Source organism: Panthera onca, chromosome A3 (genome assembly GCF_046562875.1).
Source record: "Panthera onca isolate mPanOnc1 chromosome A3, mPanOnc1 haplotype 2, whole genome shotgun sequence".
Lineage (NCBI taxonomy): Eukaryota > Metazoa > Chordata > Mammalia > Carnivora > Felidae > Panthera > Panthera onca.
In genome coordinates this window covers 24,671,693-24,698,200 of record NC_138341.1, presented here as the reverse complement: position 1 = coordinate 24,698,200, position 26,508 = coordinate 24,671,693, and the positions used below count along the sequence as shown (strand labels likewise).

At 38.4% G+C, this 26,508-nt stretch overlaps 1 protein-coding gene across 8 annotated transcripts in view; it reads right to left on the bottom strand.

Moving 5' to 3' along the window:
• The window catches only part of LCLAT1 (lysocardiolipin acyltransferase 1), a 181,666-nt gene that overhangs the window by 129,437 nt on the left and 25,721 nt on the right, over window positions 1–26,508 (bottom strand). The window contains exon 2 of one of the 8 annotated variants that reach the window (XM_060651946.3): window positions 21,880–21,930. The exons of 6 other annotated variants lie outside the window; for them this stretch is intronic. The gene's annotated coding sequence lies outside the window, so the exon portion shown is untranslated. Of the gene's footprint in view, window positions 1–3,145; window positions 3,323–21,879; window positions 21,931–26,508 lie in introns of those variants that run through there. One more of the 8 variants, XM_060651956.3, reaches the window with a different exon arrangement.

Below are 26,508 nucleotides of genomic sequence, written 5' to 3'. Positions count from 1 at the left end.
ATATAGATGAATGTTCATAGCAGCGCCATTCATAATAGTCAAAAAGTGGAAACAACCCAAATGTCCTTCATTTGATAAATGGACAAACAAAAGGGGTTTAGCCATCAGTGGCTATCATTCAACAACAACCAGAAATGGAGTGGAGTACTTGATACATGCTACGACACAGACAACTTTGAAAATATTAATGCTAAGTGAAAGAAGCCGATCACAAAAGTCCACATATTGTATGATTTCATGTATATGAAATGTCCAGAAGAGGCAAATCTGTAGAGACAGAAAGTAGATTAGTGGCTCCCTATGGCTGGATGCAGGTGGAATGGGAGTGACTGGAGGGTGAAAGAATGTTCTAAAATTAGACAGTGATGATGGCTGCACAACTCTGAACAGTCTAAAACCATTGCCTGTATGCTACTCTTTAAATGGGTGAACTGCATGGTATGTGAATTATATCTCAAAACAAAAAAAGTTCATTAGCTGGGAGATTACCAAGACACAAGTAACTCTAACCACTTTACCCTGAAGGCCGTGAATATTGAAGGAAAAGAGAAACTGTAAGGATGACGACCACTTCAGAAATTAGAAAGAAGCATATACAGGGGCACCTGGGTGGCTCAGTCAGTTAAGCAGCTGACTTCGGCTCAGGTCATGATCTCACGGTTCGTGAGTTCGAGCCCCACTTCGGGCTGCGCTGTTCTAACAGCGCAGAGCCTGGAGCCTGCGTTGGATTCTGTGTCTCCCTCTCTCTCTGACCCTCCCCCGCTTGTGCTCTGTCTCCCCCTCAAAATAAATAAACATTTAAAAATTTAAAAAAGAAAAGAAAAGAAAAGAATCAGTCACGGGTGCCTGGGTAGCTTGGTCGGTTAAGCGTCCAGCTTCAACTCAGGTCATGATCTCACAGTTTGTGAGTTTGAGCCCCAAGCTGGGCTCTGTGCTGACAGCGCAGAGCCTGGAGCCTGCTTTGGATTCTGTAACTGCCTCTCTCTGACCCTCCCCTGCTTGTGCTCTGTCTCTCCCTCAAATAAACATTAAAAAAAGATTTAAGAAAAAAGCATATACAAGCAAAACAAGAGTACAAAAGGGGACCAAAATCGAGACAGAGTGCAATCACTGAACAGAAAATAACCTAGACAGACAGACATGCATCAAAATATTACCAATGACTCTCCTTGCATCGTGAGACTATGATTTTCCTTCCAAATTGTGCACAGAAAGTTTTACTTTTAAATTATTTAATAAAATCCCAATAACATTTATTTCAAAAGGAAAAACGAGGGACCAGGATTTCTTACACTAAGGGACTAGAGAGGTGCCATTAATAATATACCATTGAGTTTGATAAAGTTAGCCACTAATGAAAAGCATAAAATGGGAATTTCATAACATTAAAACACTGGCCCAATGTTCTTCATATGTAAAAGATGCTGACATTCTGATATCAGTAACTTTTCTAATATAAATTATTGGTATTCACTAGAAGGTATAAAATACCACTGTCTCAGGTTGGCACCTAACAAGTGTTTTGACTGGGCAAGGAATAAAATGTTTTTCTGTTTCATATTACAGTTCTTCAACACATCACAGACTGATCACATTATTTCTAACATTACATTAACATCGTTAATAAAAGACTTTTTACAAATCAATATAAACTGAATGAAAACACTACCATATTCTCAAAAAAGTCAACTATCATTCATAGCAATTTTTTCTTTTAATAGATAACAGGCAAAATAAAAACAAAAAACAAATGTTTCCTTTCTACAATTTATTCTTCACACAGCAAAGGGAAGTTTACCCGTAGATGGCTCATGGAATGTATTCAAGGCTTCATAAACCCCTAAAATTGTAAGCTAATTTATGTGTGTTTTTCTTCAGAGAGGATCCCTAATTTGTATCACAGGGATTTGTAATTCAAAGAACGTTAAGACACTACTGGTTTAGAGACAACTGAATAGCAGCCTGAAATGGTCTTCTGTTGCAAAGGAATTCTGGAGACATTCTTAAGTCTCAAGAAACTATACTGTGTAATTTTCATTTATGAAATACATTTATCAAGTATCTGAGCAATGAGGTGAAACCAAAGATAAATCATATAATGACATTATTCTAGAAAAAACTTAGTTGGGAAGCCAAAAAGCCCACAAAGTATTATAAGCAAAGGCAGAAATATTACATATCATAACACTATTTTATGTATATTTATTTATATTAGGCTTTGTTTTAAAAATATTTGAGATACCTTTATTACTTAATACCTTATAATATGAATGGAATCAAGTAATCTTGATTCAAGATATTTCAGACTGAATTTCATTAACACTGCTGTTACTCATACATTGTAGAATTCTGGGTGAATACTACAAATGTATAAAACATTTTTTTCTAACTTCTGAAAGACCATGACTGAGATTTGGGTCATGTATAAAAGTCTACTTTGTACAAATAACAACAGGGTTAATATCTGGAACATCTGTTTTGCTATTAAAGCATTACTCTGTGACCTTTTTTTCCCTAGACTTGCAAAAATCAAAATAAATAACAGATGGAGAATGACCCTGGAGCTCTCTCCATGTATTTTAACGTGTTTCATGTAGCATGTTCTTGCCATTAATAAAAACACAGGTGGAGTAATTAATACGAATGCCAATACAAATATTTGATAACAGAAGCTCATGACGCCTTAAGAACAGCAATTAATATTTATAGAATTTTTAAATTTATTTATAGAACTTACAAAGCTAACTCCTGAACAAGGAGGTAGTTTTCAGGACAGTATAATGTATAAAATATTATGAAAGACATCTCTGAAAACTCAATTTAAAAACCACATTGCCTATAAAATCACCTATCATGGAAAGTCAAGAGTTGTGAGAGGCTGTAGAGATCATTCAGTCCACTGGTTTGCAAACTCTTTCAGCCATAGGTCTGTTCATTCAAAAATCTCACCAGAAAGGCTCATATGTAAAACACAAGCAGAGCAGCTGTGATTCAGACCTGTTTCCACTCTCAGACCCGACTCCTCACCGTCACTGGACCTCTCTGCTCTAAAGGATGTTAAAGAATACCATTTGGAACCAGTGGCCCAAGCAAAAAAAAAAAAAAAAAAAAAAAAAAAAAAAAAAAAACAAAAAACCCTTCTTACCATAGATTAGGCAACAGAGATCCAGATTCACTTTTCCTTAGTGCTAAGAGAACTCTCCATCAGACTACCTTAGTGGTTTTGTTCCTCTTTGAAAGACCTTCACATTAAGTCAGTCACAAACTCCCAAAATCTTTTAGACCGAAGGGGTCTTCAAGCAAGCCAGGACTTCTCTCTCACTCTCCGTTGGGTCTCTCCTCTATTCTACGCTGCCTTTTTTTTTTTTTTTTTTCAGAGATGTTCAAAGACACAGGAAAGAGATAAATACTCTATCAAGTGTTTTACAATATTTACAACATAATTTACAGTAAAATACTCCGACATCTCAAAACTCTGAAAAGTAGGTAAAAATACACCCATTTTACAACTGAAGAAAGTGAGCTCAGAAACATTCAAACATGTTCAAACTATTTAACTGGCAGGGAGCAGAGCTAGGATTTAAACCCATATCCATTTAACTCTACAGCCTGTGCTCTTTCCAATAAACCACTTTACATTTAAAAGCCGGACTATAAAAGAAGGGGGAAATCCATAGTCCAGGCAGAGAGAAACACCCATATAATCTCCAAAATCGAATCAAGGTAATAGGTATCTACTAACATGAGCACCCTAAGTTAGCAGCACTGAAATTGGGTTGTGAAGAATATGGCTGACAAGACTTTAAGAAAAAAGAGAAACAAAATAAGCATAAGACCAGCAAAGCAAAGCCAGATTTAAATTAATGAGGCATAGCTGCTGAATGCAAGGAAAGATTCATGAACACATATTGAGGAAATCAACAAGAAATGGAATTGTTGCACTTAAGCAAAAGCATGGAGTCCAAAAAAGAAAAAAAAAAAAATTACAGTCAGAAGGCTGCCAGAAAAAAGTTATCCTCTACTTAAAACAAAAATACTCACAGAAGAGTAATATGCCTTTCATATGCTTAACAAAACTCTACAAAACCATTAGGTTTTTTTTAATTGTTTTAATGTTTTATTTATTTTTGAGACAGAGCATGAGCAGGGGAGGGGAAGAGAGAGCGGGAGACACAGAATCGGAAGCAAGCTCCAGGCTCTGAGCCATCAGCACAGAGCCCGACGCGGGGCTCAAATTCACAGACTGTGAGATCATGACCTGAGCCAAAGTCGCACGGTCAACCAACTGAGCCACCCAGGCGCCCCAAACTATTAGTTCTTAATGCAAAAAGTCCAACACTAAAACAAAATCTGTTTTTCCTCTATAACATAATTACCCTTGATTACCTGGAATCTTGATGAAAAAAGAACTCAACGTAAGGGCTGAAGTCAAAAGTATCAAAGTTAAGTTGCTATAGAATTCCACATCAATGATAAACATCAGAAGCAACATTCTAGAAGTTTCAGGGGACACTGCTCCCTCAAGAGATTAAATGACACATGTGCAAAGGAACTTGAACTGGCTGGTGCTGGGATAGCTTCCTGTTGTGTTCTGCCACAGGCGCCTCTGGAAACACCAGATTATCAGAGAGGGCTGAGCCTGGAGGGTAAAGACAACACACTTCCTGAGTGCTAATTTGACTCTATTTTGGAAATACCACTTTACCTGCAGCACAAGCACATAGGGTAGACTACAAAATTCTCATGGAACCTACAATCCATCAGGGGAATCAACAGTGAAATAAGTAAACGGTGATATTGCAATAAAGGTCAGGAAATCTTTGGTTTTGGCCTTTTGTTTGTGTGCTTACTAGGGGATGAGCAAGTGGAGACAGGAACTGGAGACAGCACATATATGACACTCCAGGTCTCTCGGGCAGGTGGGTTCAAGGAACTGAAATAAGATTCAGATTAGAGTATTTATTATGATAATATACTAACTACGGAGTATTAAAAAAGGACCATATATTCTCTTTATAATATTGGAGGAGGAGGATGCGAGGCTTTCAGTTAGCATGAATCCACTGCATTTGCTATCCAGTTTACCACTTTCCTTCATGCTCTTTCATTTGGCCTTTGTGACAACCTGTGAGAAAGAAAAGGTAGGAATTTTACAGATGAAAAAATGCGTTTGTGCCCAAAGTCACAAAGTCCTGCTCCGGCAGGATCTCTGAACCTACAGGATGTCCTCTGGTTATTACACATACATCCATATGTCTACTACCTCCACGATGTCCAGAAGAAAGACCCTAAGAGACTGTGCCAGGGGCAGGGCCAGAGGTCAAACGTTCACTGTGCTGTCACTCCACCACAGAACTCCCCTTAGCCAATAGATGAATTTAGAAAGAGTAACTTCAATGTACCTATGTAGCTCTACAGCAAGCAACAAGTCAAGAATAACATGCAGTTAACTCCCTCATTCAAAAATGAAAAATGTTTTCACATAAATTTTTAGAAAGACCATGAAGCTGTTTTTACTTCCTGTACCACTGGACTCATTCTCCTCCTAGAAGCAATGAATAAAACAAGAGCGGCAGAGCAACTCACAAGACCTGGGATTACCGTGCAAGCTCTACCAGCAATCACACTAGTGTCATCCTGCAGAGGTGACACCAAGCCCTGTCCAACGCTCTCCTCTGCCCTTTCACCCCACCCCTCGTCTGCTTTACCAAAGATAAGAGAAGACTGCGTCTGGATCATGGTTCAGGGGGCAGTACATGTGCTTAACAGCATCTTAGAAATTTGGGGGCTGTTTTTTGTGGGGTTTTGTGGTTTTGTCTTATGGCATAATCATATTTCATATTTTAAATTATTTTCCTTTTATTTTTCCTTTATATTACAGTTAGGGAATTGTATTAATCTCTTTCAATGATGTGAGTAAAACAATTTTTTGTTAACTATTAATTTTATTTCAAGACACTAAAGAGAGTATTACAAAATACTTACTATGAAAAAGGGGCTTTGGGTTAGATAGAATCAAGAATTGACTAGAAGATCTCAAAGGCTCTTTCCAGTTCTATAATTTACTGATCCTACTAATATTTTGAACACTAATAATGAGACAAAGAACAGTGATAGACAGTGTACATGAGGATTTGTGAGCAAGAACAAAAACCTCTAAATCTGCTTCTGCACTTGATTAAACAATTAAATTTGTAGAAAAGCAATTATATCCTACTGCCTAGGATGTTATATACCAGAATACTGTGTACTTCACTTTTAAGAAAAAGATTAAAATGTCCCCCCAAATCACTATTACATTAGGGCTTAGAAATACAAGTTCAGAAGGAAGCCCTGGGGTTAGCAAAGACTCAGGCCATACATCTCAATCATCAACTTAAAAAAATCACATTTTATGAAATGGGCATAATGTGAAATGAACCCTAAAATATTATGATAAAGTTAAACAGATATGGGTACTCCTCCCTCCAAGCCAAAACAGAGAAACTGATGACACATTTCTAAAAAACTTATCAGAGGATTCTTTGACAATCAACCTTCCCACTCCAAAAGCTCTAGATATCAAGAGAACATGATATTTCTTTACTAAGCTATTCTAAAAGTTACTGTAAACTATATTACTTACAAAATATATTCTTAAAAAAAACTGATAGGAAACCTACTATAGGCCAGGCCGCGTGCACGTGCGTGTGCACACACACGCACACGCGAGCACATGTGCGCACACGTGTATTTATATTTATGGATTTATGTTTATGTAATATCACATTTGATTATTGTAACAACTCTTCAAGGTAGATATTATTGTTCACTTTTTCTCTGAGGAACAGAGGTTAAAAGACATTAATTAATAGAAATTTCCAGTAATCAGGAAGATATGGAACAAAAGCCCTTCAAGACTATAAAGAAATAGCACAAGGGAGTTTTTTGGAGATGGAGGTTACACAAATCTATGCATACATTAACACCCATATAAGTACACCAAAAGAAAAAAAGTCTACTTAAAAAAAAACAGCTTAACTGCATTTCCTTAACTGCATGATACAGAAAATGGCTGACATAGAATATTTCTCCTGAACTGCATTTCCTTTGTTTTTTTTTTTTTTAAGTTTTTATTCAAATTCCAGTCAGTTAACATACAGTGTAATATTAGCTTCAGGTGTACAATATAGTGATTCAACATTTGCATACAACACCTAGTGCTCATCACAGCAAGTGCACTCCTTAATCCCCACCACCTATTTTACCCACCCCCCTACCCACCTCCCCACTGGTAACCGTCAGTTCGTTCTCTATAGTTACGACTCCATTTCTTGTTTTGCCTCTCTCTTTTTTCCTTTGTTCATTTGTTTTGTTTCTTAAATTACCATACAATTTCATTCATATGTGGAATTTAAGATGCATTTCCTTTGAATGCCACAGCCACAGTATGCTTTAGGTTCATAAAATAACATAGAAACACCTCAGTCCTTTGATAGTTCAGGTTTTTTATGGGGATTCTAATTAAAGAACTTCTCTTGATATATCAACATTTTAAAAATTTAGGTTATTACAACAAATATTAAGTCAGATTTTACAAAAGTAAATGCCTTCCAAATTTCTTTGAGTTCTGCTGCATGAAAGCCTATGTTTAAGCTAAGTATATACATAATTAGAAGTTGCTAGTCACAACCATTTCAAAATCAGGAAGAAGGGAGAGAAAATTTACTGAGTATATATGTCCAATATGTCCAAACATTACCGCATTTTCTTTAAAGCGTCTTATCTCACTGAACAATTTCCTCACCCCTGGGAGACAGAGATCTTCCCAATTTTACAAAGAAAGAACATGGAGTTTAGCAGGTTAAACAATGCAGCCCATAGTTGCCAAGATAAGCCAGAACTTTAAGAGCAAATTTTAGTGTGACTATAAATAAGGGTACAAATTCATTGCATGTGGAAATTTATAAATGAAATTAACTGTCAGTGCAAAATACTGATTTGTCATCTATAGAAACAGACAACTATCAAGTATTTGCTAAGTGATACAAAATTCTTCCAACCAGGAAGTCTGAGATGATGCTAACAAGCCAATTTCATATGCTGGATTTGCCTAGTAACCAAGAAAGCAAGCTCTTCATTAGTTTTTTGTACCAACAACTAAAAACATCTATCTTGTTAAATCAAGAACATAACTTATTAGAGTTGTCTATCACATAAGCAGTAACTCAAGGATAAAGTATCACAGAGCCAAAGCTTTTTGTCTCCCCTCAACTCTGAACTTCTTAAGAAATCCAAATTCTTGGGATGCCTGGGTGGCTCAGTTGGTTAAGGCATCCAACTCTTGATTTCAGCTCAGGTCATGATCTCAAGGTTCATGGGATCAACCCCTGTTTTGGGCTGTGTGCTGATTGCATGGAGCCTGCTTAGGATTCTCATTCTCTCTCTCTCTCTCTGTTACTTTAATGAACTGCATTTCTTTTTTTCATGTGTGTCTCATTTCTACAGGACAGACATGTGACATCTATTCTTGTATCATCCACAGCATCTCATACCTAGCTGGTAACCAGAAAATATATATTTTTTAAATTTTAGGTTACAAACTAATTTAGGATGATTCTTAAATATACTTATGTGATATACATGACATAAATATCTAATGTAGGTTTAACCTAGACAGAGTATTACAGTTTCCTCTTGAGAATAAAAACTTTTAAATGTGTTATCTTTCTTAAGGCTAACATCTAAATGATAGCTTCTAAGCAAGCAAAGAAACCCAAATTCCTGTACTGCCTTTTGATACGACACATTTAAATTATTAAAAGGTTTTTTTTTTTTTTTCATTTGGCCATATACACTTCTCCCTGAAAGTCCAAGCAGATCTTTTACAATATACAAAATTTATGGAGCACTACCACAAATGCAATTAACAGGCTAAAATTAAGGCATAAACAACCACCCCTGCAAGTGGGAAATGTAAACAAAAATTATTCGCTCTTAGGCAGTTAAAAATAAATCCACAAAATGTAAATGCAAGCCAACACTAAGGCCACCGCTAAGCTTAAAAAACAAAAATCCAATGCACGCATTACCACACTGAATCATAAGATTCAAAAATATAGCAAATCATAAGGTCATACAGTTTAAAGAGGCAATACAGGTTTCTCTCCCGTACCTGCAAGTGGTACTTTCCTACGAAACCTTTCATAAGCCAAATGGCATAAAGCGAAGAAGCAATTACCATTACTTCATTATGAAAAAACCTGAGCATTCCCAGGGCCAAAACATAACCTCTCTTAGGCTTTCTGATACCTCAGGACACATCTTGCTAACAGATGCACAAAATAAACCGAGAAAAAGCACAGATGCTCACACAGTTCAAAGCTACGGCGGCTTGATACCAAGATGCTGTGTGTGTGGCTCCCAGGATAGGAGCTTGGTGGCGCCACTCTCGCTGCTTGGGCGTGTATGCTGCCTCTTTAAGGGCTTGCTGCCAGACAAATGCTGAATGCTAATTTTGCTTCTGACTTCTTTTGATGAGCAAAAACAGGAACTAATATAAGTCTTTCATAAAAGGGATACAACATGAACTTTCGAAAAGCAGGGGATACCTGTATACCACAGTCTCTGAAGTCAAACTGTACAGACTCACAGTAACTCATTATTCACTGTACTGCGTGGCCTTAAGCGAGTAGCTCACTGTGTCCGGATCAGTAACAACAGTCACTGTGCCTGGCAGTATCTACCTGCCTGGCAGCGTTAGTGTCAGTACTGAGTTAACATAGACAAAGCCCTTAGAAGAGTACCTGGTATATTTAAGTGTTCAATAGATACACTACTTTGTTACCCAAGACTCTCTACAATAATACTGTCCAACAGAAAAATAATGTGAGCCACGTATGTAGTTTGAAATCCTCTAGTAGACACACTTAAAAAGCAAAAAAAATTGGGGCACCTGGGTGGCTCAGTCAGTTAAGCATCCGACTCTGGATTTCAGCTCAGGTCATGATCTCATAGTCCTGGGATGCAGCCCCACATTGGGCTCCGCGATGGTCATGGAGCCTGCTTAAGATATATTCATTCATTCATTCTCTCTCTCTCTCTCTCTCTCTCTCTCTCTCTCTCTCCCCCTCCCTCTCATGCTCTCTCTCAAAAAAAGCAAAATAGACAAAATTTTAATAGATTTAACCCAATATACATATATTATCATTTGTGTGATCTAAAATAAATTAATAAGATACTTTACATTCATTTTTTTCATACTAAGTTTTGAAATCTGCTATGTATATTAAACCCTCCAGCACATCTCAATTCACACTCCGACACGTTACAAGTGCTCAATGTCATGTGTTGAGTGCACAGTGCAGCTTGGCATACTTCAGCCCACAGGAATGTATGAAACACACTGATGACTACAAGGTAAGATCAAATCTATAATGAAATTTTCATGCTGTATTAAAATAAATCTGTTGAAAGGAATTAGGTATTATAACTTGTGAAGTCACAATCTTAAGACTTGTCCAACAGGAAGCACTTCAAAGACCTTGTTTCTTGAAACTCTTTATTTTACAGATGAAGAAACCCAGAGAAGTGAAGCAACTTGGTGTCATCAGTAGGGGCTCCCTGGAAAATCTCCTTTTTGAGCCCCAGGCCTCCGACAATGAAACTTTACACCTCTTCTCCATCAGGCTTGCCTCTTAATTAACCAAAGCATGTAGTCAGACAGGCTGTGGGTTTGAATCCCAGCTCTGCCACTTAATAATTGTGAAACTTCCAACCTGTTACTTCCGCAATTATAAAAATAGAGGTAACAGCAGTACCCACAGGTCAAAGGGATGTTGTTCAAAATCAGGTGAGCTACCACATGTAAAGCACTTGCAGCAGCGAGGTACACAGCACATACTTAGTAAATACTGGCTGTTACTGTTGTTATTAAAAGCTGATGGATGGTAGCCAGATTAAGATGCATCTGTATGAATTTAGTTAGATACAAATGCTTCATCTGAAAGGTAAGAGTGTGCCAGCTTTTTGCAATGTTTTAAAAGGAACAGTAGGCTTCCTGTACACAAGCAGCCAGAGCCTCAACTGGCTGTCTCCAGACCAGGCTGACACTACAGGGCACTCCTTGACCCCTGTCTTACAAAGCCCTGCAGGGCAGAATCGCCCTTTCTTCTTCGATCAGAGGACACATAGCTGGCTCCTTCCCCGCTGAATGCCGCCTGTGTGGTAAGAAGCTGTGAAGGGCCGCTGCTCCTTGGGGCAGACACCCTTCCCTTCCCTCCTCACGGGGGCAGGGGAGTGAGAGACGCAACATTTTGTGTGTTTTCCGTCATTTTACTTACACTTGTGGGTCGTAATCTCTGCATAAAATCCATCCACCGGAGGAAGGGGAGCAGAAGGTCCTGCTCATCAAAGCTACCATTTACCAAATCTACCTCTGAAATAATACTAAATTTGTCTATGGTCAGACTAAGCCACATACATGCCAAGGTCACAAAGTGAGTTAGTGGCAGCACCAGGTCTAGAACTGCAATGCAGGTCAAGTGCTTTCAACTTGACAAGGAAGTGATTTGAAAGCTTGTCAGTACAAGGGAAAACTGCTCCTAAGGCAGAGTACAGACTGAGAAAAATGATTGGAAATTTAATAAAATACAATTTTTGAGTCAATAATTTCAAACATAATCCATAACAGAATCTGAAGAATCTCCATAGGGTCAACAAGAAGCTGTTTTATGAGCATTATTTGTCAATTCCTCATAGAAATACAGTCACGGTACCCGAGAGAGACATCAAGGACAGAATTAAGGATTGGTAAGTATAGATACAAGCTTTGCACTGACTATAGTTCTAGAACTCTAAACTTTCTAGCTCTAAGATCCTAAGTATTTAGGAGGAGGGATCTGAGTCCATGCTGCCTAGGCGGGTGGGATCCAGGTGAAATTGTGATACAAAGAAACAATAAACTAAAGATTATTTCTAGAGGAAAAAATAAAATAAAAGATAGTCTCTACGAGCCAGGATCTGAAGAAGCCAAGATCCAGGGAGACAGCCTAAGACAGGCTCTTCTGAATATAAACCATTTAAAGCAAACAGAAAGCAGGCATGATTCTAAAGGCAAAGCTCTCAGGCAACTGCCCTGCAAAGTCAGCATGGTCTCAATCCCAAATCGGTCATTACTGAGCACGAAGCCAATACTACCTTTTCCTCAAGTTATAAACGGAAAATAATCAACTGTTACTTTAGCAGCAAACCATTAAGAGTTCATATACATGGCAGATTTTAGGGTTGGAGTTTTTAAAAAGTTATGGCCAAAGTACTCTGATACGAATTTACTAACATTCATTATGATTACTGTGCTTTGCACAGAATCTGGGTCTGACTAGAACATGATCCGTGTGATTTACTGTAGTAACTACAACTCTACAACCAAACATTGCTAAAGAGAGCAGTGAGGAGAAGGGTTTTCTCCCAGGTTGATGCTGAAGACCTCGAAAGCTCTGATGTTTTCTTTCTGACCATTTTACTGAGATGTAGTTCACATACCCTAGAAGTCACGCACAGAAAGCGTGCGTCTCGGTGGGTTTCAGTGTGCTCACAGAGCATGCCATATCGCCATGGTCAGTTCTAGAACATTTTCATCACACTCACCCCGGGCTGAAGAGCACTTGTGGTCTCTTCTACTTACTCACTCTGTTTCCAGTTAGCCACATGTTTCTACTCACCTGGTTCAGGTCTTAGCCCAAAGGTCACTTTCCCAGAAAGGCCTTCCAGGACACCCACGTTAACACCCTAACACCAAGCCCACAGAGCAGCACACACTCAGAGCAAGCATCCTCTCACCTGCTGCCCCTACCCTCAACCCCCCCAACTTTATTTTTCTCCAGATACTGATCACATTTAGCATTCCAAACGTTTACTTGTTTATTGTCTGTAAACTCCAAGGAGGTGACAATTTTGTCTTACTGCTATACCCCCAGGGCCTAGAACATGACCCTGTTGTAAAAGTTTAGTGACTGTAGAGGGAAAGGGGGAGGGAGAGGAAAGCAAAGGAAGCAGCTTCACCACTACAAATTTCATGAGCTTGTAAGGTCTTTGTTCTAATTTATTCTTACAGGTTCTCTGTACATTTTTCTCCTTTAAAATTAAAGTCTAACCAGAGAAAGTGAAAATAAATGAAGTTAACTAAACTTAACACCACTGCAGATGTCAATATCTATGCTACATCTAAAGATTTGTTCCCTGAGGCACCTGGGTGGCTCAGTCAGTTAAGTGTCCAACCTCAGCTCAGGTCATCATCTCGCGGTTTGAGTTCAAACCCCACGTCGGGCTCTGTGCTGACAGCTCAGAGCCTGGAGCCCGCTTCAGATTCTGTGTCTCCCTCTCTCTCCGACTCTCCCTCCCTCTCTCAAAAATAAATAAACATTTAAAAAAGTAATAGTAAAGATTTGTTCCCAAGTTTTCATTCCTCAAGGTCTTTACTGAATGCCTAAACAGCATACCACGGAGAACACAAAAGAAATATAAGATAGTCATGGTCTTCCAAAAGCCTATAGTCCGTGTGAGCTAGCCGTGCACAAATTAAATATATGCTGCCTTTGTTTTTCTGCTTTTGTTTTTCATTTTTTTAAAAAGTATGTGAACAGCAAATACATAATAAACACCACAGAATTTGGGGAGAAAAAACAATATCTGTATGAACTGAAATAGTCAGAAACTGCTTCCTAGAGAAAGTAGTGTTCTTAGAGTCAGGGAAACTGAGGTAACCATCGAACCAAACGTCCAATGGCTTCACACACTAGTTTAGTTCTTGCATGTGTAGTCGTAGCAAAGTGGGGAGGAAGGTTCTGGTTGGTGGACAACTCTCTCCCACACAGTCACTCAGCGATCCAGGTGGCTTCCGTGTGGCTCCGCATTCCCCTAGTTCCACATTATGGTACACATCCAGCCAGTAGAAGAGGAAACTGCACCGAGAACTGCCACACATCATTTCTACTCACGTTCTAGAGGCTACAACTCAGTCACACGGGAGACAAGAGCCAGCTCCAGGCTCAGGAAGAGAAGAACAAATTCTGGTGGAGAGCCAGGAGTCTCTGCCACAAGGAGGATTTGAAATGAACCAGGAAGGGTAAGTGGCATGAAACTGGAAACAAAGGAACCACACGAACAAAAACAAGCAAGTGAAAATAAGGCAACAGTAGACCAGAAGAGTAAGAGGACAAAGCTGGCTATATTCTGAAGAACAGTGACAGAGACGGCGTTGGTCAGATCAATGGTTCCCAAATGTAAACTGAAGACACATCCCAACACATGTCAAAGTTTCTACTGGTCTACAATGAAGTGAGATAAATAAGTACAAGTCGATAACCTATTAACAATGCTAAATTAATTACAACATGTTTATAATTCAGTTTTCTGTGACTTACATAAAATGTGGTATCAGAATTTTGTGGCTTAATTTTTATATTAAAAAATGTTTTAAACATGGCAGTGAAGGCTATCAACAGTTCTTTCTAAGACAATGTCCTTTCCTGACTAAAACAAATTCAGTCTCTGCCTTGTAGGCAATGGGGATTTACTTGCACTATCCAGTTTATTACACAATTATAAGGCTTAATATTTTCTAACAAACATGTATAGCTTTGCAAATTAGGAAACACTGATTACTCCTAAATAGTCCTAAGAATTTAAATGTAAAAAACAGGAGTTACCTGAGAGTGGGCAGAAAGCCTTACATATATAAATTGAACTCAAAAAACATGCCTCAAAGATTGAAAAGAAAAAATAGTTGACTCTATATAAACATATATATGACAAATATTAAACTCAAAAAAAGGGAGCTCAACAAAGCAGTAAATTGACAAACTGAAAAATAATCTCCTATGGAATTAACTGAAAATTTCCTTTTCTAAAATAACTATCTTTAATCTAAACATTATGTAATATACTATGATTCTAATTATTTATCTTAGCTTACAGGGGGAAATGTTAGTTACCATTAAAAACAGCAACGAAGAGGGGCTCCTGGGTTGCTCAGTCGGTTAAGCGTCTGACTTCGGCTCAGGTCATGATCTCACGGTTTGTGAGTTTGAGCCCCGCATCAGGCTCTGTGTTGACAGCTCAGAGCCTGGAGCCTGCTTTGGATTCTGTGTCCCTCCCATCTCTCTGCCCCTACCACACTCATGCTCTGTCTCTCTCTGTTTCTCAATAATAAATAAATGTTAAAAAAAAATTTTTTTTAAAAAACAGTAATAAAGAATGTCTTTGTTAGAGACATTCAAATGTCATCATTCAACTAGGAGATAAAAATAAGAATTTTACTTGGAACAAAGGAGTGTGAAACACTAAAGAAGTGAACACTGAGAACTACTTATGACCAATAGAAATATGTGCTTATTCAAGACAGAAAGCCAATTCTGAGCCTCTATTAAACCAAACTTCTACAAAAATCACTCTTTCTACTTTAGTATACCACTAATGCAAGGTTTGAAAAGGATAACACTGCACAGCATGCCTCCTTAAAGATAGGAAAACCTGGCAGAGGAAAGATAAGAGGTGCAAATTCCATTTACTGGAAACCCAGTGCGTGCCTCAGGAAGTTCCCAAGGGTTGTGCAAATGTTAGCCATGCATCTTTCTAGTCAGTTTAGATCAGCTAAGGGGTGACCAAACTAGATGAAATCAATCATGCAAAGAAAACATCTGCTGATAATTTCTAAAGTGAGTGCTTTCCAATAGTCATATGTATCTCTTATCACAATGCTTTCCATGGAAAATACTCAAGTATTCATTGGAGAAAGATCAGCCTAAGTAGAATTATTATCAAAAAATACTTCTGGGGCGCCTGGGTGGCTCAGTTGGTTGAGCATCCAACTTCGGCTCAGGTCATGATCTCAGTTTGTGGGTTCGAGCCCGGTATCAGGCTCTGTGCTGACAGCTTGCTCAGAGCCTGCAGCCTGCTTCAGATTCTGTGTCTCCTTCTCTCTCTCTCTGCCCCTCCCCTGCTCATGCTCTGTCTCTCTCTGTCTTTCAAAGATAAATAAATGTTAAAAAAAAAATTTTTTTTTTTTTTTTTTTTTTTTTAAATACTTCTACCAGGCCGCCTAGGTGGCTCAGTCAGTTAAGCATCTGACTCTTGATTTCAGCTCAAGGTCATGATCTCAGTTTGTGAGTTCCAGCCCTGCATTGGAACCCAGGCAGGTGTGTGGAGGCTAATATGGATTCTCTCTTCCACTCCTCTACCCCACCTCTCTCTCTCTCAAAATATAAATAAATAAATTAATTAAATAAACAAACAAACTTCTACCACACGGCAGTCTGTTAGTTTGGATAATTTAATTAGTCAGGTTCTAAAATACTTCCTGCTTAACTGAGAGATTACTTTTTAAAAATTTAACACATACACACGATTTCTATGGCAAAATATCTGAAAAATTATGTCTGTAAACAAATTTAAGTTTGCTAAAATTTAATTTACCACACATTTATTTTTAATTTTTTTTAAATATTTATTTATTATTGAGAGACAGAGACAGAGCGCAAGCATGGGAGGGGCAGAGAGAGAAGGAGACACAGAATCCGAAGCAGACTCCAGGCTCTAAGCCGTCAGCACGGAGCCCGATGCGGGGCTCGAACCCACAGACAGCAAGATCATGACCTGAGCAGAAGTCGGACACTTAACCTACTGAGCCACCCAGGTGCCCCTAATTTACCACACATTTAGCAAAATGAAATACTATTTGATAAACAGTTCAATTTAATTATTTAAAAATGTAATCACTTTTTAAAAATATCTGGCAGGGGTGCCTAGGTGGCTCAGTGTTTTGAGCACCTGACTCTTGATTTTGGCTCAGGTCATGATCTCATGGTTTGTGGTATCAAGCACCTTGTTGGGCTGCCAGCCAGAAGCATGGAGCCTGCGTGGGATTCTCTCGTTCTCTCTCTGCCCCTCCCCTGCTCGCGCTTGCTCTCTCTCAAAATAAATATATTTTTTTAAGCGTCTGGCAAATATGTTACTAAATCATACACACTTGAGCAAAAATTCACATACTGGAACATGCTCGTCATACCAGTTTTAGTCATATTAAAATTTGATGGCTAAGATTTAGTAAATTTATGGCTAAGCTTCAGCATTCCCCTAAGCTTGTGGACAAAGAAACAGAAACTACATCTGCACTAGGGATTCTATACTGCACAACACAGCTCTTGCCCATAATACTCTTCTGGTGCTACTATCTTAAAATTACAATTTAAAAAATACTGGTTAATAGTAAAGCTAAGAGGGGCACCTAGGTGACTCAGTGAGTTAAGAGTCTGACTTCGGCTCAGGTCATGATCTTTGTGGTTCATGAGTTCAAGCCCCGCGTCAGGCTCTGTACTGACAGCTCAGAGCCTGGAGCCTGCTTTGGATTCTGTGTCTCCCTCTCCCCCTGCCCCTCCCCCACTCTCTCACACACTCTCTCTCTCAGAAAATTAATAAACATTAAAATTTTTTTTAAAATAGTAAAGCTAAGAGGTATAAGACACTGAGAAAACACTAAAAATTTAAACTAGGAGTCTCAAATCTAGGGCCACAGAGTACAATGAAAGCCTCTAAAGTAAATCAACTTAAAAAAAAAAAAAAAAGACATGAAAAATCATTATTTCCAAATGAGACCTATATGATTCAAGAAAACAGACTTGGGGGTGCCTGGGTAGCTCAGTCGGTTAAGCATCCAACTTTGGCTCAGGTCATGATCTCATGGCTTGTGAGTTTGAGCCCTGTGCCGGGCTCTGAGTCTGGAGCCTGCTTCACATTCTGTCTCTGTCTCTCTGCCCCTCCCCCGCTCATGCGCGCGCGCGCGCTCTCTCTCTCTCTCTCTCTCTCTCAAATATAAAATAAAACATAAAAAAAAACATTTACAAAAAGACAGACTTGGGAAGTTACAATACTCACTCCAACAACACTACGCTTAAAATATTTTTCAAACTCCTTTTTGAGAAATTCCTATAAAACCTTTAGCACATTCTAGTGATCATCCTCAATGAATGGCAACAAATCTTCAAACTTGGAAAGCCGTTTTGAGGTTTTCGAGCAATTTAGGAGTCACATCCTGCTATAGAGAATATGATGAATCATCAAGAAACATAATACATGGTTGATTGAAAATGAGATGTAAACATAAGGCAATGACAATTTTCTTGTGAGACAACCCTGGAAGGATAAATCCTCCCAAAATGCTCTGAGTACATTTCTCACCTAGATGTCAATGGAAGTCAATTTCACAGTTAAACATCATTTAGTCCAACTCTCTCATTTTACCACTAAGAAAACAAAGTGTCTAAAGGTGAAAGAAACTGCCCCAAACCTCACTATTTAGAGCCAAACTAGGGACTTAAAGTGAGGTCTAATTCCTAGTTCAATATTCTTTCCCATACACCACACTGCCTGTTGTCTTCAAGGTTTGCGAAAAGAAAAGCAGAATTGCCTTTAAAATCCATTAAGGGTTTAATTAAAGAGCACCTGGGTGGCTCAGTTGGTTAAGCATCCAACTCGGTTTCAGCTCAGGTTATGATCTCAGTTTGTGGGTTCAAGCCCCATGTCAGACTCTGTGTTGCTGGTGTGGAGACTTCTTGGGATTCTCTCTGCCCCTCCCGCATGTGCACATGTGCGCACTGTCTCTTGCTGATGTAACAGTTTTTCAAACTTTCCTTATTTTCGATTACCTAGAAAGTAAAAAACTAAGATCCCAGACGGGTCTTATTCCAGAAGATGCTTCGTAACAACTCTCCTGAACAATCTCCTATAATCCAAACTGCCTGTCCTTAGAATTTAAGGAAGCCTGTGTGTTGGTCAGTGCAGTGGGCCTGAATTGGCAGACCAATCACATTTGGAAAGTAAGATCCTACAATAATTTTTTTCTAGATAACTGCATTAATGCATGGTATAAGCAAAAGAATTTATGAATGAGCTGTCATGGTATGTAAGACCAAGTGACTGCAAAATATAAGTAATATTCCCAGTGACAGGACCAAGCAGGCAACATGATTGCTTCTTTTTAAGTGGCCATACTAGCTTTCCACACTACTATGGAAAAACAGAGGATTTTTTAAATATTCAAAAAATTTCTACTTGCTTTCATTTAATGGAAGGAGTGCTTATAAAATATTATTAAATTTCTTACATACATTTTAGGATTAAGTTGTAGCCAGTGCTAATCATAACATGTCTGGAAAAAAATTTAACCTACATGGATTAAAATTCTATTTATAAAGGAAAAGTCCAAACCGCGGAAACAGTGCTTAGTTTAGAACAAGAACATGTACATAACTGGCAAACGCAATCCCTGTTTAGATGTCTCTCCTACTGAAACACTGTAATTACAAAAAACCAAAATGAATTTCTAAGTGTTTCAAGATGAAATAGTCCTTGCATAATTTCCAAGGCTTATAATTACTTTCCTGAAAAGGTAAATACTCCAAGTTTTAATTTAATAGAATACTAACTCTAGAAGTTAACACAGATTAAACATTTAACTCTACAGTGGAAGCCACCTATGAAATTCAGAAGCTCTTAAAATTATTTTATTTCATTTCATTTCATTTTTCAGAGAGAGCACACAAGTTGGGGAGAGGGGCAGAAGGAGAGAGAGAATCTCATTCCACTCAGCGTGGAACCAACGCAGGGCTAGTTCCCACGACCCTAGGATCAGGGCCTGAGCTGAAATCAAAAGTCGGAGGCTCAACTGACTGAGCCACCCAGGTGCCCCTGAAATTCAGAAGCTTTTAAATGAACAATCGAATGGTAACCAAAGGAAAAGTACTGGGAGGCTAAAGGCCAATGCTAACCTCCTACAGCCACTTAAGGGAGTGGGGTAGGGTGAGGGTGGGGGAAGCACCCCCACCCCCAAGTTTGCTGAATGGATTTTTAAGATTCCTCATACACGTCAAGGAAAATGCATCACAGTGCATGGTCCCTCACTTCCCATTTCCTCTTCAGTCAACTACAGTCCAGCTTTCAGCCTCTACCTTTCCACTTAAACTACTTCAGGAAAAAAGTCCGCTTTCTTAATTTTTTTTTAATGTTTATTTACTTTTGAAAGAGAAACAGAGTGTGAGCAGGGGAAGGGCAGAGAGAGAGGGAGACACAGAATCCGAAGCAGACTCCAGGCTCCGAGCTGTCAGCACAGAGCCTGACGCAGGGCTTGAACTCACAGACCACGAGATCATGACCTGAGCCCAAGTCGGACGCCCAACCGACTGAGCCCCCCAGGCGCCCCACAAAAGCCCACTTGTCACGCTGCCAAGTCCAATGGCCACTTCTCTGTCCTCGCTCTACTCCACCTCTCAGCATTCCACATGAATGGCCACCTCCTCCTTGAAATGCTAGCCTCTGCTGGCTGTTGTGACACCATTCTCCTGGTCTGCCTCTGACCTCGCTGGCCCCTCTCTCCTGGTCCCCTTGGTTGGCTCCTCCTCTCCTCTATGGGACCTCTAAATGCTGGGGCTTCCTACCACTGGGACACTGGTCATCTTCTCTCCATCCTCTTTCCCCTCCCTCCTTCCTCTCCATTATCCCCGTGCTGACCTTTCTGAAAGGTATTTCCAACCCAACTTTCTCCTCTTGAGCTCCAGGCTCTCAGATTCAGCTGGTTACCTGACACCTGGGTGTTTAAAAGTTCTGTCAAACTGAACACATCCAGAATAAATATCATTATTATTCCTGTCCCTTCCTCTCTGTCCACTCAGCAATCATTTTTCTCCATCTCTGTAAATGGCATCAGCATCTACCCCAATTCTCTACCAAGAAACCCAGGACTTACCTTTCATTCTTTCCTTTCCCTCACACTCCCAAAATCCAATAAAATCAGCAAGTGTTCTGTCAACTTTATCTCCAAATATACATCCTAAATCTAACATTTTGCATCAATTGCCATTGCCACCACCTTAACCCAGGCCATCATCATCTTTTGATTGAACTATTACTGACTTCCTCTCTTTCAGTCTTGGCCAAACCATATCCCCACCTACAGCCAGTCCTTTCTCTGTATTGTGGCAAAATAAAACAAAACAAAACAAAAACAAACAAACAAAAATGGGAACCTGATTATCATTTCCCTGTTTAAGACCCTTTAATGGTTTTCCACTGAGCCTAGAATAAAAATCAAATTTTTACCCAAAATCTACAAGTCTTACCTAGGTTGGCTCCCACCCTCACCTTTCCAAGTATATCACCTCTCATTCCCTTTCGCCCACATTCCAAGGGCTCTCTCCCAGCTGGTTCTCTCACAGGCTACTTCCTGCTTTGGGGCTTTGTGCAAACTGACCACAATGCCTAAAATGGTCTTTTCAGACTTTGGCTTAACTACCTTCCTTTCTTCTTTTTAGGTGTCAACTTAGCGTTGTCCCCTTAAGGCTGACCTAGTTAGTAGTAGTTAGTAGTTAGCAGTTAGTAGTAGTGAGAGCACTACTTTTTCTCCTGCCTCAATCCTGATCGCATCTTTTATGACTCTCATTACAACTTGCGGTTACTTTGTTCATTCATCTGTTTTCCTGTTTTAGGCCTGGAACTCCCTCCAGAATTTTAGTTTTACAGTTTTATGGTTGTGAGAACTGTACTGATACTGCTCACGATTATAGCCTCAGCATAAAACCCAGCACACTCGGAAAGAGCTCAATTACTACTTGCTGAATGGCTTAGTATAAAAAATGGGGAAGATCAGATGAACTGCGACTGCCATTTTATGTTTTTTCAGGAATCCAAAAGCGGGTACAAATAAATATGGTTGAGCTGATCACAATGTCTTTCAATTCTTGGTCCTTTTATTGTTTTTGAATTTATACAGAGCCCTTTCTATTTAAAAGTTATAACCATACAAGAAATACAAGTAATACAAAAAAAATAACAGAAAAAATGTCATCTTACATTCAGAGAGTATTTCCTAGTCTCCAACATGTTTTCCAATGTTTACTTCAACTGAAATACAGAAAGCAGGTATTATTTCCACCTTATAGAATCATTAAGACTCAGGAAAGTCAATGAATTGCCCAAAATAATTTTTTTAGTGTCACAGCTGAGGTTTTGAATCTTGTTCAAACCTTGTTTCTTTTACTTTTTTTTTTTTTTTTTTTTTTGTATTCTGTTTTAGTGCACAGTTTCAGCCTTTTTTAAACTGAAGCACACAGTAAAGCACAGTGAAGGGCACAACTCCTACGAGTATACAGTTTGATGACTTTTTACAAAGCATACCCAGATCAAGACACAAATTACTGCAACCCAGAAGCCTCCTTCATGCATGCTCCCTCCCAATCATTAACTACCCCCAATCTGACTGTAACCACTATTTGACTCCTAGGACTATAGTTAGTGCTGTTTTTTAACTTTACTGAAATGAAATCAACAAGTATATACTCTTCTGTATCTGGTTACCTCAAAGTTATATGTGCAAGATTCATCCATATTAATACCTGTGGGAATGGCCCATTCTTTTCCATTGCTGTATAGTATTTAACTGTAAATATATACCAAAATTTATCTATTCTGTTAGATGTTAGAATGTTTTCCAGGTTTTAGCTATTATGAATAATGCTGCTAATGAACGCTCTTATTTTGTAGATGAAGAAGCTGAGGCCCAGAAGAGGAAAATGACTTAGTCAAAGAAACACAGCAATTGGGCAATCCAACTGGATCTCAGAAGGCCTGATTTCCCCTTTACTATGTGACATGATCAGCACTCAGAAGTCCATTTAAATCTTAAAAGGTATTTTTTAATGCTTACATAATACAAAACCAAGTTTTAAGTTACAAACACTATGCCAAATATTACTGTAGTATCTGGTTACCAAAGCTACTTCAATAAAAACTTTTTAAATAAATGTAATCTTCTCTAATTTGTGGCATTCGATGAGATTATGAGGTTTGGGGTAGAAGTCATTTATTTTTATACATATCACTATTCCAGAGAGATTTATTTAATTTACAGTCAAATAAAATTTTGGTTCCCAGATTAGAAATGTCTCAAATTAGTAATTCTGACAAAATATGGACAGAGACAACAGTCCCAAATTATGAACAGGTAGCATTCCAAAACTTTGCTTTTAAATCAGTGGTTTGGAATTCAGAATGCACTTTCTCATAGAAATTATATAATACACAGTAACCACATTTTCAGATCAGCCTGCAAAAGCCAACTTTACTTAAACATACCTAAAAATAGCACTAATAACAACACAGTCTTTAACTACTATGAACAAACACCTAACTTCAAATAATAATTTATAAAACTCTATCTTAATACCCCCCATCTCATGTTAACTCCTATCTCCCTGTCTTTTCTTCAAAATGCCTCTGTGATCAGCTTATGCCTATTTTTTAATCCCTCACCAATACTCTTCACTTTATGTTCCCAGATCCTGGGCCACAGAATTCAGACCACAACTTATCCCATAATTTCTACCCCTTAAGCAAGCCCTTGAGATTTTCAATGCTATAAAAAACTCTGGGAGGAGAAAGACAAAGAGAAATGAGGTAGGGGCGGGCGGGGGATCACAAAATCTCAAGAAACCCTAAAAAGTAGGTCTGTTTTCACCAGAAAGCACAATCACATGGAATTTTTCTAAGTTCCTACATTCACTGAAATGTTCTTCACTGCAGCCCCATTCAGTCCTTCTGGCTTTTTAAAATCCTGGGGTGGGCAATTCCGAGCAACTCCCCTTCCATTAGGAAAGCTACCTATTCCATTCCTTCTCACATTCTCTCTCATTTCTCACTCTAAATGGAAAGATAAAGGGGCATGTTGATAACATCAAGTCCTTAGGTCACACGGAACTAAAGGAGAGACGGTGCCCATTAGGAAAGCTACCTATTCCATTCCTTCTCACATTCTCTCTCATTTCTCACTCTAAATGGAAAGATAAAGGGGCATGTTGATAACATCAAGTCCTTAGGTCACACGGAACTAAAGGAGAGATGGTGCTTCGGGAGTATTCAGGCCATTAAGGTCACACTAATCTACAACATATTATATACAAGTTAGGAACCGCAAACAAAAGTTTTGGAGCAAATAAATAGTTTCAAAATGGATAACAAAGTTTCCAGAAATGAGAAAAATCTACCTTTATATCACAACATAACATTCCGTTTCTTGTGGCTCACCTTTTCTTTCCAATAATTATAGTGAAGATGTATCCTACATTGTCTCCATACAACTAACACTGAACCTAGTATACCACAAATAGGTAGAATTCAGGGTAACAAAAAAACCAGATCCCAACTTGATGAAATTAATTTACCAACAAATGGAGAAGTCAATTTCTACTAAGTCTGGGTGAGGAAAACCAAAGGACAAGAGCTATATTAGCCTTGAAATCCAATGAAGATGATGATAAGTGGCCAAAAGAAACGTTAAAAGTCAAAAATGTCCTCAAAGAATTGTTAAGCACAAGAATGAGCACTGGAGTCTCTTAAGCTTTAAATAATGGATGTTTTACAGGAGGTAAACTAGGAAGGAAAGACTGTATCATTCTGTCAAATAAGTCTTTAAAGTAAGTATGTAATGGGCCAATAACCTTAAATGGACTAAAAAAGTTAGGTGCAAACTATAAAACTACCATTTCTGTGACTGAAGGGAACAAGAAAGCACACATATTAAGTGTGGCAATGTAAAGATAATGTATCCAAAAGTAATCCGAGCTAGCTTGTTACAGACAACTAAATACCTCATCAGAGAGCTGCCAACCTATAAACAATAACAGTGTACGTTTACCTACCCACTATTTAATATAAGCTGGTCCTTCCTGCTTTCACCACTTACTGTATGACTTTAGGCAAATTATTTAACCTCGCTGGGTCTCAATTTCTACATTGGTAAAATAGCACTAAAAATGCTACCTACCTCATCATTACTGTGAAGCTTAAATGACATAGGGTAGATTCTGAGTAGCTCCAGGGACAGAGTAAATATTCAGCAAAGGTTAGCGACTATTGTTTTCTTCAAACTGGTATATTAAAAAGTTACTTGAAGTCACTTCACTAACACTACTTTTGAAAACTTCACAACCCTCAGGACAGTGCTAACACTATGTGGATGTTCAGTATTTATTGACTGAAGACTAATAACTCATACGGAATCTAGAACCTTGAAGTTGAGGTAGATTTTAGAAGTATCTGGAACAATTTCACTTACTTCAACAATAAGAGTCATGGGAAATTATCAAATATTTGCTTAAATATTTCCAGAGACAGAAACTTGCTGTCTACAACAAGGCATACAGAACAATTCTAATTACCAGAATGTTCCTTTTGAAGTTCTCACTGTCCTAATTACTCTCATAAACTTCCTATCTGAACAGATGAATTCACTAGAGGGCAATATTAGGCAATATTAGGAGAAATCATCTATCAGAAAAAAATCATTCAACATTTATTCTGGCTGAGAGAAATACTGCACCCAGTTGTATAATACAAGTATGTTAATGTTTAAATTATTCATTTAAATATACACTAACATACATGTTCAGAAAGATTCAAAGAAAGGTTATAAAATCATTAATACTTAAATGTCCCTGGGAATAAGGTAAGTAATTCAGATTATCATAAAGCATGGGCTTTTTCCAATCCCACAACAAGGCCTCCCAACAATTTTAAGCAATTTTAATAATTACATGTTTATAAAAGAAAAGCATACAAAACCAGATTACATTTATTACTGCTCCTTGCAGCCATACTCTGAGTAACCACAGCTTTCCATGAAAGGACCCAGTGCCCAAAAGAAAATTATCAACTTCTTTAAGAAAATCCAAATCTGGACCTGTGTATAACCAATTATTTAAATGATCTAAAGCCAAATTATTTTGAAATGCCCACATTCATTAACAAAGTGATGGTACAACTCTAAAGGTTCAGTTAGCTCCAAGACGGTCCCATGAGGAAGAACTGCCCTCGAATACCCTCTGACTCCCACTCGTCGTAATTCACAACATATGTTCACAGTGATACATGGAAAGAAAAAACAAGGAAAAAGAGGAATTGTTTATAGCACACCCTTCCACCTCATCGCATTCCCACCGTATGTGAAATTTCACAGCTCACATGCAGATTCCATCCCATCAGGTAGAGGGCTCCACAGAATCCCCTCACCCACAAGCCACTTGTGTCTCCACTTGCAATCCATTTCAGCATTCCTTTACTTCAGATCAATTTGCAGGGCTTTTGACTTTTTTCCCTCTGAATCAGTTATACCATTTGCCTGATTCTCTTATTATGAGTTAAATAAAATCTTTAACATAAGTTTATTTTTCTATCTGTGTAAATCACCATATCATCATTTAATGCACTAGTCAACGTTTTTACTATTGGTAAGACATTGTTCAATACGTAGATGTTGTTCAGTACTTAGATTATCAACACAAAAAATACTCCAAACAGTGAGTATAACTGGACTTTCTGGAAAGGCCCATCTCCCCATGTAAATTAATAAACAGGCTTTTGAGGAATCAATACCTTATGAATTTCATTGGCATGAATGAGGTCATGAGCTCTGGATGAAGCAAGGAA